Below are 10,480 nucleotides of genomic sequence, written 5' to 3' on the forward strand. Positions count from 1 at the left end.
CAACAACATCGGGTCTGTGTTTATTTACGGCGTCCTTGTTGGCGAGACGATTAGGTAACTGTTTCAGGTGGAGGTGAGAAGATTGTCTGTCTGGCCCCTTTGCCTTTGGTGGAGGTACGCGATGTTCGGTTTAGATAATTCAGGCGTGGAGAGCTTGTTGGTTTTGTTTTTCTTTGTTTTGTTTTCTTCAGAGAGACAATTAGCTGTTTCGTATGTGTATTCTTTCTTTATTTGTTCTATCTTTGTGTGTGTGTGTGTGTGTGTGTGTGTGTGTTTATCTGAGTATGAGTATATAAAGATTAGAAGTATCATCTCTGTTTTTACTTTTCGTTATGGAGTCTGTTTCATTTTACTGTTGCTTAGTGTTATACTCTCCTCTTTACTGTTTCTTTTTTTTTACAGCAAAGGAGGCAGCTCAAGGGCAAAATTAAATAGATAAAATAAGCCCACTACTCACTGTTCCTATAAAGAAAATAAAAATGAGTGGCCAAAAGACTCGTCGTGAACCACCACACCTAATTTTAAGACTCTGTGGACAGGGTATCTAATAGTCTTTGTAAGTCTGCCTCAGAATCACTCAGTCTTTTGAGAAGCCAAGGTTGTCTTAAGTATTCACCGTCTGTCTTAGCTCATATGTTATTCCAGTTAAGTCCTTTTGAATACTTCTCCTGAGCAAACTAAAAATAAATATGGAGATAATGTGTCACCTTACCGAACGCTTTTCTGAATAGGATTTTTCTCGCTTTTCTTGTGGAATTTAGTGGTTGCCGTAGTCTCTCGCAGATCTGTATCCCAGTCTGTCTGTATAACTACTTGCAGGTCTCCATGGGGCACTTAGCTAAGGTCCTGCCAGTGCCCCGCCCCTCCGTGCCTCGCCCCGCATTGCCAGGGGAGGGGATGGGCGGTAACAGGAGTAACATGGCTCAGGTTATTTCTGTCAGCCGGCGGACAGTCCCCCCGCAGCCCCGCCCGTCGTCTGTCCTGCTGCCCCGCCCCGCCCCGCCTTCCCACCTGGGCCACCCGTGTAGGTATAGTAGGTCACACCCCTGCTGCACCTTCGGGCTGTCCGTGGTCAGGTCTTCTAAAGTCAGGAAGGAAACGTGTATTCAAAGTTCCATAATCAAGTGACCTTATTTTGTTCTCACTTTTTTTTTCTCATATACGTATTGTAGAAAATATGTGTGTGTGTGAGAGAGAGAGAGAGAGAGAGAGAGAGAGAGAGAGAGAGAGAGAGAGAGATATATAGTCATGGTGTTCCTTAATTCTAAATCCTTCTGAATTCTTTCACCTAAAAATGTTCACATCCTACTGGCAACATTTCACCGGTGACGTCAGTGACTGAAGCAAGGAGTCGACCCACACGAATGAATCCGCCACTCAACGCCGAGGTGCGAGTCTCCAGGCTTTATTGAACAAGTAACGTCATCGGTGGCCTGTTGACGCATGTTGTTATGTAGCAGCAGAAAGCATCATAATGTTAATTGTCCCCTGGTCTACTTTTAACTAAGATGATCTACTTTGTTTTGCCGTGTCAGTCAAATGACGCTTGGAATATTCTCTTCATTTAATAGTCATTTTGGCCTTCATAACAATTCATCAGTTAAAGTTTGCCTACTGTTTTAGTACACATGACTGTTTTATTATATTAGTTTCAGATTTCATTAACATAGCAGCCTATATGAATTTTCTCGTGCTTGTCGCCTCATTTTCCTCTTCCTAGTTTCTGGGCGGCGTAAACGAGGCAAGCAGCGATTGTTAGCTCGTTTTGATATCGGAAACCATTGTGTGCATCCGATCTTCATCTGTTCACGTGCCAGAATTCAGTTATAGAGTTAGTCATAGAGTTCAGTGACCTGGAGAAATTTCTTCCTAGTGATCACTGATCAAATAGTGCTCCCGCGTCCCATAGCCATTCCGTCGTTTACATCTCCCTCATCAGCCTGACGTCTGTTTGCCTTACAGAAAGGGAGTTTTATATGTTTTGGGAAACTTCTCTGTCAGTACTTTAGTAAAATTATGTGATTTAAATAGTAGTAAGACTAAGCAATGACAAATATAATTGGGCTATTTGTGACGGAAGAATGATATATTTCAATGATTGTGCGAATAGTACCTAGTAATCCTGCAGGGCCGTTCCCACGGGGTGTGGGGGGGTCGGGGGTAGAGTTGCCACCTGAGCTCAGAAAAATAAGGAGCACATCTCACTCTCCAATACGGAACGAAACCTTATTCTAATGAACGGGTATACGTGGCAACTAACCCTAGTCAAAGTCAAATCTCTAGAGAAAGTCAAAACGAGAAACCGTGACGAAAAAAAAGTCCCAGTTTATCGTACTGAGAGCAGGAAAACCCGCCCGGAATTGTCAGTTTTTCAAAACCCCGAACCCCCCCACCTGATTTGATTCGCTTCGCTCGCCACTCGCCTCTCTTGAAGTGGCTACAAGGTCCTGGAAAAAAGACCCCCTCCCCTCTTACAGCTCTGGGTTCGCCCGTCCTGTGATATCAGATGAAAGTAATGTGTGGCATCTTCACTGCCACCATTAATAACTTTACAAGTGAAGGCCAGGTACGGTTGGTGCTGCCTGCTGGTGGCTGGCTGCACTTCTCTAAGAAAGCTATGAATTTGATAATTATATAAAGTGGATTAGACAAATTTTTACGCTTTCAAAATGGGTAAACATGAGCCAAATCACTCATTGTAATAATTTTATAGGTCCCATGCAGAGAAATAGCGAAGAACGAAGATCTGACTGCAACGTTACCAGATTATCGTACTCAGGTCATTGTATTTAAGGGTTTTTGATGGCTAACTATCGCTAAGCAACATCAGGCATTAAATATTTTAACAATAAATGTAAATGAATCTAGTAATTGGGGCCCAGGAGACAGTTTTGGGGTCGGAAGTTGGTAAATGTAAGTGGCTGAGTACGACAATCTGGTAACGTTGGATCTGAGTGTTCACGACCTTCGCGGTGGTGCTTCGAGACGGTCCTCAGCGGCGGGCGGTGTGCTGCTTCACCTCTATCTTTGCTGTATTACATAGGGTGTGCTGATGAATTACAGTAACGATCAAATACTCAGGATGTGGAGCCTAGACATCCATCCAGTCTTCCCTTCCCCTGCACCATGAACCAGCACATTGAAGGTCATACTATTAAACATTTCGTCACCCCAGAATATGTGAGTCACCCCCTACACCCCTTTCCTTCACTCCTATGTCTTCCCTTCAGTTTCTTTTCCATATGTTGTTTCCTTCCTCCTTATACCTTCTCTTCTCTCATTTTTTCCACTTCGTTAACTAGTTCTAGGGGGCACACACATTTGGCAAGGTTTTCGTTGGGGTTATACGCATGGGTAGTTTTATGACCCTGGTGGTAGTTTGGCAAGGCTCCTATACCATGAACGTGGAAGAACACTCATGAGAAGGCATTTGACCTCATTATTTGCCCTTCAGAAATCAGGCCATAAAAAAACAGGGCGTTCGTGGGTGTGAAAGTGGTGACAATATACAATAATACCAAAAAAAGAGGTTAAATAAGTTATAATGAGTGTTTCACGTTCATGGTACAGAAGCTTTGGCAAACTACCACCAGGGTCATAAAACTATCCATGGAAAGCCTTGTCAAATGTGTGATACATTGAGTGCAGGGGGGGTTAAGTTTTGTAAGGAATCAGAGGTGTCAAGTGTTGATGTTGTGAGGCACACCACAGGCTGGGAGGATGCTGGGGCTGGTGGAGGGTGCAGGCAGTAGGACGTGGGCAGTGAGACATGTAGATGGTTGGTTATCTTGGCAGTGTATGTGTTTTTGTTTAGTTGTATTTACTAGATGTGATAAAGGGGAAGGCAGCTACATTCGTGGGGTCCGGTCTCCAAATCTCAGTTTATCAAGTTTACCTTCAAATTCATGAATAGTGTTGGCTTGAACTCTCTCCTCGAGGTCATTCCAGGTGTTAGTGCACCTATGAGTGTGTGTTTATAAATAAGCTGTCTATAAGCAAACTAGGGACTAACAAGGATGCGGTCCCATACATAATTTTTTAATACATTAAAAGTTCAACTTGTGTAGCCATTTTTTGGTTCCATTATGAATTCAACAGAGTAACATTTTACTGTATTTAATTAAAAAAAATATCTCCAATTCGGGGCTCATTAGGCCCCTTGGGTCTCCACCAAGGAGACTATAAAATTCTATAGTCTCTTTGGTCTCCACCCTTAGATTACCAACCATTGGGATGAAGGAAAAAAAGTGGTAGCCTAATTGTGGAGATTGACTCCACGCCTCCAAAATACGATATTACGCCTCCGTATTATAGTTAAGGGACAAAATACATGTCCCTCAACCATAATATGAAGGCGCAAGTACACAGGTACTTAAAAGTAAAGAAAAAGGCCTAATCCCCTTCCCCTAACGATCTTGGGGGACCTGTGGGAAATCAGGGTTTTTGGGTGGAGGAACATGTTTAAACTACTCCAATCTTTACATATGTAACCTAGCCTCTAACGGGGGGGGCTTTGCCCCCCTCAGCCCCCTCCTAACCAGGGGGGGGGGGCACAGCCCCCCCTGGACCACCCCACATGTATGATGAGCCAGTAAAACTAGAGAAGTACAACAGTATGTGAGACCTTGGAAAGGTTATTATTCTCGTGGGGGCAATATTGGAGGCGTGTAGTGAATCTCCATATTTACCAAAAAATTCTAGGTAGTTATTGTTTACCCACCACAGACTCAAATGCAAGGGCGGATCCAGCCTTGAGTTTTGGGGGGGGCCAACTGTTCATCGACGACGGACTGTACACATGGAATTAAGTCACATCGGATTACATTGTGCTTTTCAGGCCGAAGAGGCCATAGAATTGGATTTTGTTTTATGTAGTAGAGCGATGCAGTATCGACTATCGAGTTCTACATGATATGTATATGATTGAGGGAGGCTGACAGTATCTGTAACGAATTTCTTTGGGGGGGGCCAAAACATACTCTCAGAGCGTTTGGGGGGGGCCATGGCCCCGTGGCCCCCCCCCTGGATCCGCCTATGCTCAAATGTCAATGTGACGGAGATGAGCACTGTGACCGCACCAAGCTATGTATAGCGTTTGCCCCAACTTTACCTCTACCTCTTTTAGCTAGGTACCTTATATCCCCCAAACCTCAAACCTGGTAGAGCAACAATTATTTGGGGGGTAAAAAGTAGGTACTGTATGTCAATTTTTCTGTATATATTTTTAATAAATTGCCATGATCAAGGTGTTCATAAGTATTCTTAAAAAAATATTTTTTCCCACGTGCATGCTCATAGCATAGGTAGGCTGTTGTAAAGTCACTTGAAATTGATCCAGGCTGTTCATGTAGAGTTGGGAGTATACGCTATAGCTGCGCATGGCAGCGGTGCTCATCTCTCTCCCATTGACCCTTTGAGCCTGTGGTGAGAAAGAACCCATTAACCCAACACAGTACAACTGCAACTTCCAGGTTACCACAGTTTACCTTCCCCAGGTTTTCCCAGGTATCCTTTTATTAACCTTCCTGAAAGTCAGGTTGAACAGCTGGGTGGGCTGCACACTGACTGCTCAGGCCAGGGTTCCATCAATCCCCTCTACTGTTTACCATTGAAGAGGTATTCAGGCCCTGCTCCAATGCTAGTGCAGTGCTCTGCGAGGGCCGTCAACAATTACAATGTTAGCCTCAATAATAATCCTCGATGCACTTTTTCTCAAATATCGTAGTGAGTGAGTCTTAATTGCTTTCATGAATAGTATCACAAATATCCATTGGTTCAGTTTTCATGTCTGATATTTTTGTTATAGTATCACAATTAAATATCCAATGATTATTTCCAACTCACTGAACATTTATCACACACAATTTATCTGAGTACAAACACCAAATAGCCATGATGGGTTATGTTACAAATTCTCTCAATTTCAGTCTGGAGAACTATACAACACTGGTCATTCACTGAGTGTTTGATTTCAGGGTTCTTGTACCTCACACAATTTATGCATTTCTTCTCAGCCATGGAGCAATCCTTCGATTTATGATCGCCAGTGCTTTTGAAACATTTTGGGGCTTCTCCATTGCTCTTAGCAGTACAGTTGCCTCAAGATGGCCGTATCTCTGACAATGATAACATATAATTGCATGGTATCTGTCTCTCACTGTGTATATTCCCCATTCTAATTTTAACTTGTCTTGATTCTTGTGAATCAGCTTTCTCACAGTTGGTTCGCACATCATAATGTAGTGCATTGTACTACCAGGTGCAGGCTTACTAAAAATCAGCTCAATCTTATTCTCAACTCCCTTAATTGTGTGGAAAATCTCGTTGCAGTCTAAGATGATCTTTATTTTTCCTTGGTCTCCTCTTTATGCACATTGCATATCATGATCTTTGGTTTCATCTTTCCAACACTCTTGGTACTAATTTGCTCAACAGACTCCAATTTTTGAGCAGCCTCATCCCTTGTGTTCTCATTATCAAAGTTCATGACAATATTACCTCCATTTATGAATCTTGAATCAGTTATTTGAATACCATTCAATGCCTGGGAGACTTCATCCTTCATATATGTTGCCTTCTTTTCCTGGGTAGAAGCTTTCACAACTAGGAGATTCTTCTTCACTTTTTTGCCTCTCTCCACCACCTCAGCCCAACTGGATTCAGTATGCTCAGTAAGAAGCGTGTCAACAACTGATCCCAGCTCCTCATGCACCTTCTCAGCCCTTGATTCAACCTCATCTTTAACCACAGATATTTCTTCAGATAATTCTTGCTTGAATTCATCCAATTTTTCCACAATGTTGGTAGCCAGAGATGCTTTATGAAAGGATGGGGTGCATATCCAGTTTATTTTGGGTATATTATCCTGCTTGATCCCAGTCAGATTAACACACTTCACATGACACCACCTAGGACACAAACAGCATCCAATCTACTTCTCGCCTGAGAATTCCACACAAACATAGCCCAAATCCCCCAGTCCTATGGCCCTGACAGCCATGTAGACACTTTCTGTGTGGAGCTAGACGCAACACACATCCGCTCAGGACCATGACCACTCACTTCAAATTCCGATTGGCACATGAAATCAGGGATTAATTAAAGTTTAATTTTTGCAGAGGATTGTGTTGATCAGCCAGTCCTGATGTTTGCCCACCAAAAACTCCAGCACTCCTCTCTTGTCGGCATGGGGTCCATGCATGCCTCAGTCCTCTCATCCTCACAGGTTTTTCTCCACCAAGGTATTTATAACTTCTCACCCACCTCATACATCCACAAGATACAGTTTGTTATTTTTATGCAGGTTTTTTTTATACCAATTCTCTACCACTGTTTTTTAATACAATTGGTTTCTTCTTAAATGTAATTGAAGGGTTTGAATGTGAGTTGTAACTTCTGAGGACTATTTTTAAAATTTTGTTTTATTCACTTTTCATGAAGATACATTGTGAAAATCAAATTCGGATCTTGATGGGCTTACTTCACATATTATGGCTTTGCCATTTCAAAATTTTTACAGCAGCATCTACAGCTTCTTAAAATACATATTTCTTGTGGCAGGTGTCAGTAGTCTATTAAATTGGGTCCCTCACTGAGCTCAACCTGCCATCTGGTGGCCCTGGTGGAACTATACCCCAAAAAATATGCATGTGGCGTACGTCCAAATAATTTTTCTTACAAGTTTTTCGCTTTTATTTTGAAATCACGTATTTTTTCATAGCTACGGTATAGACACTTGACTTATTAGTAGTTTATTTAAGAAATGTGGAAATGCAAAAACAGGAAATTAAGATATATATTTTTTCCACTTAAACAATTGTCACATGCTATGTTGTTCTTTTAAAGTTACATATAGTGAATGTAATATTATAAATTGCTAAAGATGTGTATTATGATTTGAATAAGAAATATGAAATAAGTATAGGTAATACAGGTAACTCGATTTACGCAAGTATTGCGTCCTTGAAGAGGTTGCGTAAATCAAAAAGAATGTAAATCAAACAAGAGGTAGGTTTGTACCTTTATTGCCTACTGTATCGCTCTGACTCCTCTCCTTCTTGTGGTTCCTCCTCTGGCTGCCCTTCCCCTTGTGGTAGCACAGCAGCGAGGGTGTTGTTGTTGTTGTTGAGTAGCGTGGGTACTGTATTGTTGTTCAAGTGGCGCGCGGGAAGAACTGAGCTCAGATTTGTGGCTGCAGCGCCGTGTGAGTCCATTTGCGTGAGACATCTGGTGGCCACTCCATAAAATATCGCATATAAGTGGGAAAAACGTGTAAATTAAACATTTATTTGGATTTTGGACCCCGCGTTATTTAAAAAATGTGTACATCAAACTCGCGTAAATCGAGAGTTACCTGTACTTGCTACCGGCAGCATATGAAATGTTTAACAGCAATGTAAACAACCTCCCGCGCTCTGATTGGAGGGACAGAGGAATGCATCTTGTTGAGGCAGCGGTCTGCTAACCGGGAGAATGTTGAGTGGCAAAATTTTCAACACAACCTTCCACCACTACTTACTATATGATTGTGAGAGCATGACAAGATGCTGGACTTGTTTGACTTCTCTTTTCTTGCATGACAAATATTTACCCACGAGGCCACACTGATGCATTCTTATTAACCACGGAATGAAGTGTTTTAGTATATGTTGATGAATGCTCTTCGTTTTGCCAACGATGTTCATTCTAATGACATGAATAATGTATAGCAGTCAGATTTTTTGGTGTGAACGTAATAGTGACCATTACAACTCTTGATATTTTGCTAGTTTGGTGCAGAAAAATGTCAATTAAGCCTCGCTAGACCCCAGCACGCCGCAGATTTGACTCTGACAGAGGCTTCAGCAGGGCCACCAGATGGCAGGTTGAGCTCAGTGAAGGACCAAATTGAATTAAAATTTTTGATAAATAGCTCAATAATAATTGTGTAGCATCACAGAGGTGTATATACTTTTTCCTTAAACTGTCTCTTTTATTGAGAGAAAAAAAAGCGTACTATCTAAACAGCAGATGGTTCCTTCATGTCAGACATGGATGGGCAGATCGAGGTTGTGTAGGGCTGAGTATTTTGAGTAGTTGTACATAATGGACCCTCTAAATGGTCATCTCCCAACTACAGGGTTACAAATACTGGATGCTGATCCACCTATTGACAAAACCTCACCCTCTCTGACGAGATCAGAGGGGTTGTGTCAAGGTTGAGAGGGATGGGGGGAAGGCACCCATGATCTATGGATTTCATGTGGTCTTGCTACCCTTTGGCAGTCTGACATCATCATTACTCTTGACTGGAAAAGGGGCTGGCTGTCCTTATCTGGAAAGGGAAAGGAGACTGTCAAGACTGCAACAATACCATTGATATTACACGTTTAGCATGCCAAGCAAGGTGCTTGTCCATCTATTGCTCATGTGGATTTGCAGCCAACCTTTTAAGTTTCAAAGATGTGAGCAATTTGGGTTTATACTGATGCGTCGACAACTGATCGTACACTAGCACTTTGTGTACCGATGGAGTGCCAACATGTGCAGCACAAAGATGGCATTTCTCCAGTCTTCTAGCACCTCATTCTGCTTCCTAGCTATGTTACATGTTCACAACATTCTCTCCACAACTAGCCTACACCACTTCCATACTTCAATATTTCTGCCATTATGGTTTCAATGCAAATCATTTTTACAAAGTAATGAAACCATTGTATTTTGCAAGTTCATTAAAGTGCCATTGGAATACAAAATTCACAAGATAATTATATCCTTCTCACTTTAGTCTTAGGAGGTTAATGTACCTACTGCTCATAATAATCTAATTTCTTTACCTGAAGGTAGAAACCACTATATTTTACTTTACAAAGGTTATAGAAACATAAATTATTGACCACTTTATTGAAGTAAATGGTAAAGTTGGGTGTATATGCTGTAGCTTCATGAGGCTGTGGTGTTCATTTCCATCACATTGGCCCTTTGAGCCTGTGGTGGGTAAGAACCCATTACCTGGGGACATGGGCCAGTGTGTAGTCCGACATTGCCACAGTTTACCTTCCCCAGGTGTCTCAAGGTACCCATTTATTGACTAGCCCAAAGGGGAGAATGAACAGCCGGGTGAACTGAACTCTGACTGCCCAGGCTGGGATTCAAACCCACCCCTGCGGATTGGTAGCTAGGCATGCTAGCCACCGCTGAAATAGCTTGGTGTTAACATATCCAATGGTGTTGCAGAATGACTGACAGATCCTGGGGCAGAAGAGACTACAGAGGATCAAGTAGAATCGAATGCTGACACAATGGGAACAAGACTGACATGTGCAAGCAAGTATATGATAACTTTTCAAAACAAGTAAAGTAGTCAGTTCAATCCCAAACACAAGGGCTGGTGAGTAGATGGCACTGAGGGAAAGTAGCTGATTGAAGCAGGTAGGGTATGTTTGGCAATCATAGGTACCATTGCAATTACCTGGTACATGTATCAGGAATAAAACCCCAT

The 10,480-nt window shown here is 42.2% G+C and overlaps 1 long non-coding RNA gene across 1 annotated transcript; it reads left to right on the forward strand.

The window, feature by feature from the left end:
- The first annotated feature begins 3,034 nt into the window (after positions 1-3,034).
- LOC126996525 (uncharacterized) lies at positions 3,035-10,310 on the forward strand. Its single transcript, XR_007751238.1, has 3 exons — positions 3,035-3,180; positions 7,119-7,241; positions 10,216-10,310. It is a non-coding gene; the product is annotated as an uncharacterized LOC126996525 (long non-coding RNA).
- Positions 10,311-10,480: the final 170 nt, after the last annotated feature.

Source organism: Eriocheir sinensis, chromosome 10 (assembly GCF_024679095.1).
Source record: "Eriocheir sinensis breed Jianghai 21 chromosome 10, ASM2467909v1, whole genome shotgun sequence".
In the NCBI taxonomy this organism is placed as follows: Eukaryota; Metazoa; Arthropoda; class Malacostraca; order Decapoda; family Varunidae; genus Eriocheir; species Eriocheir sinensis.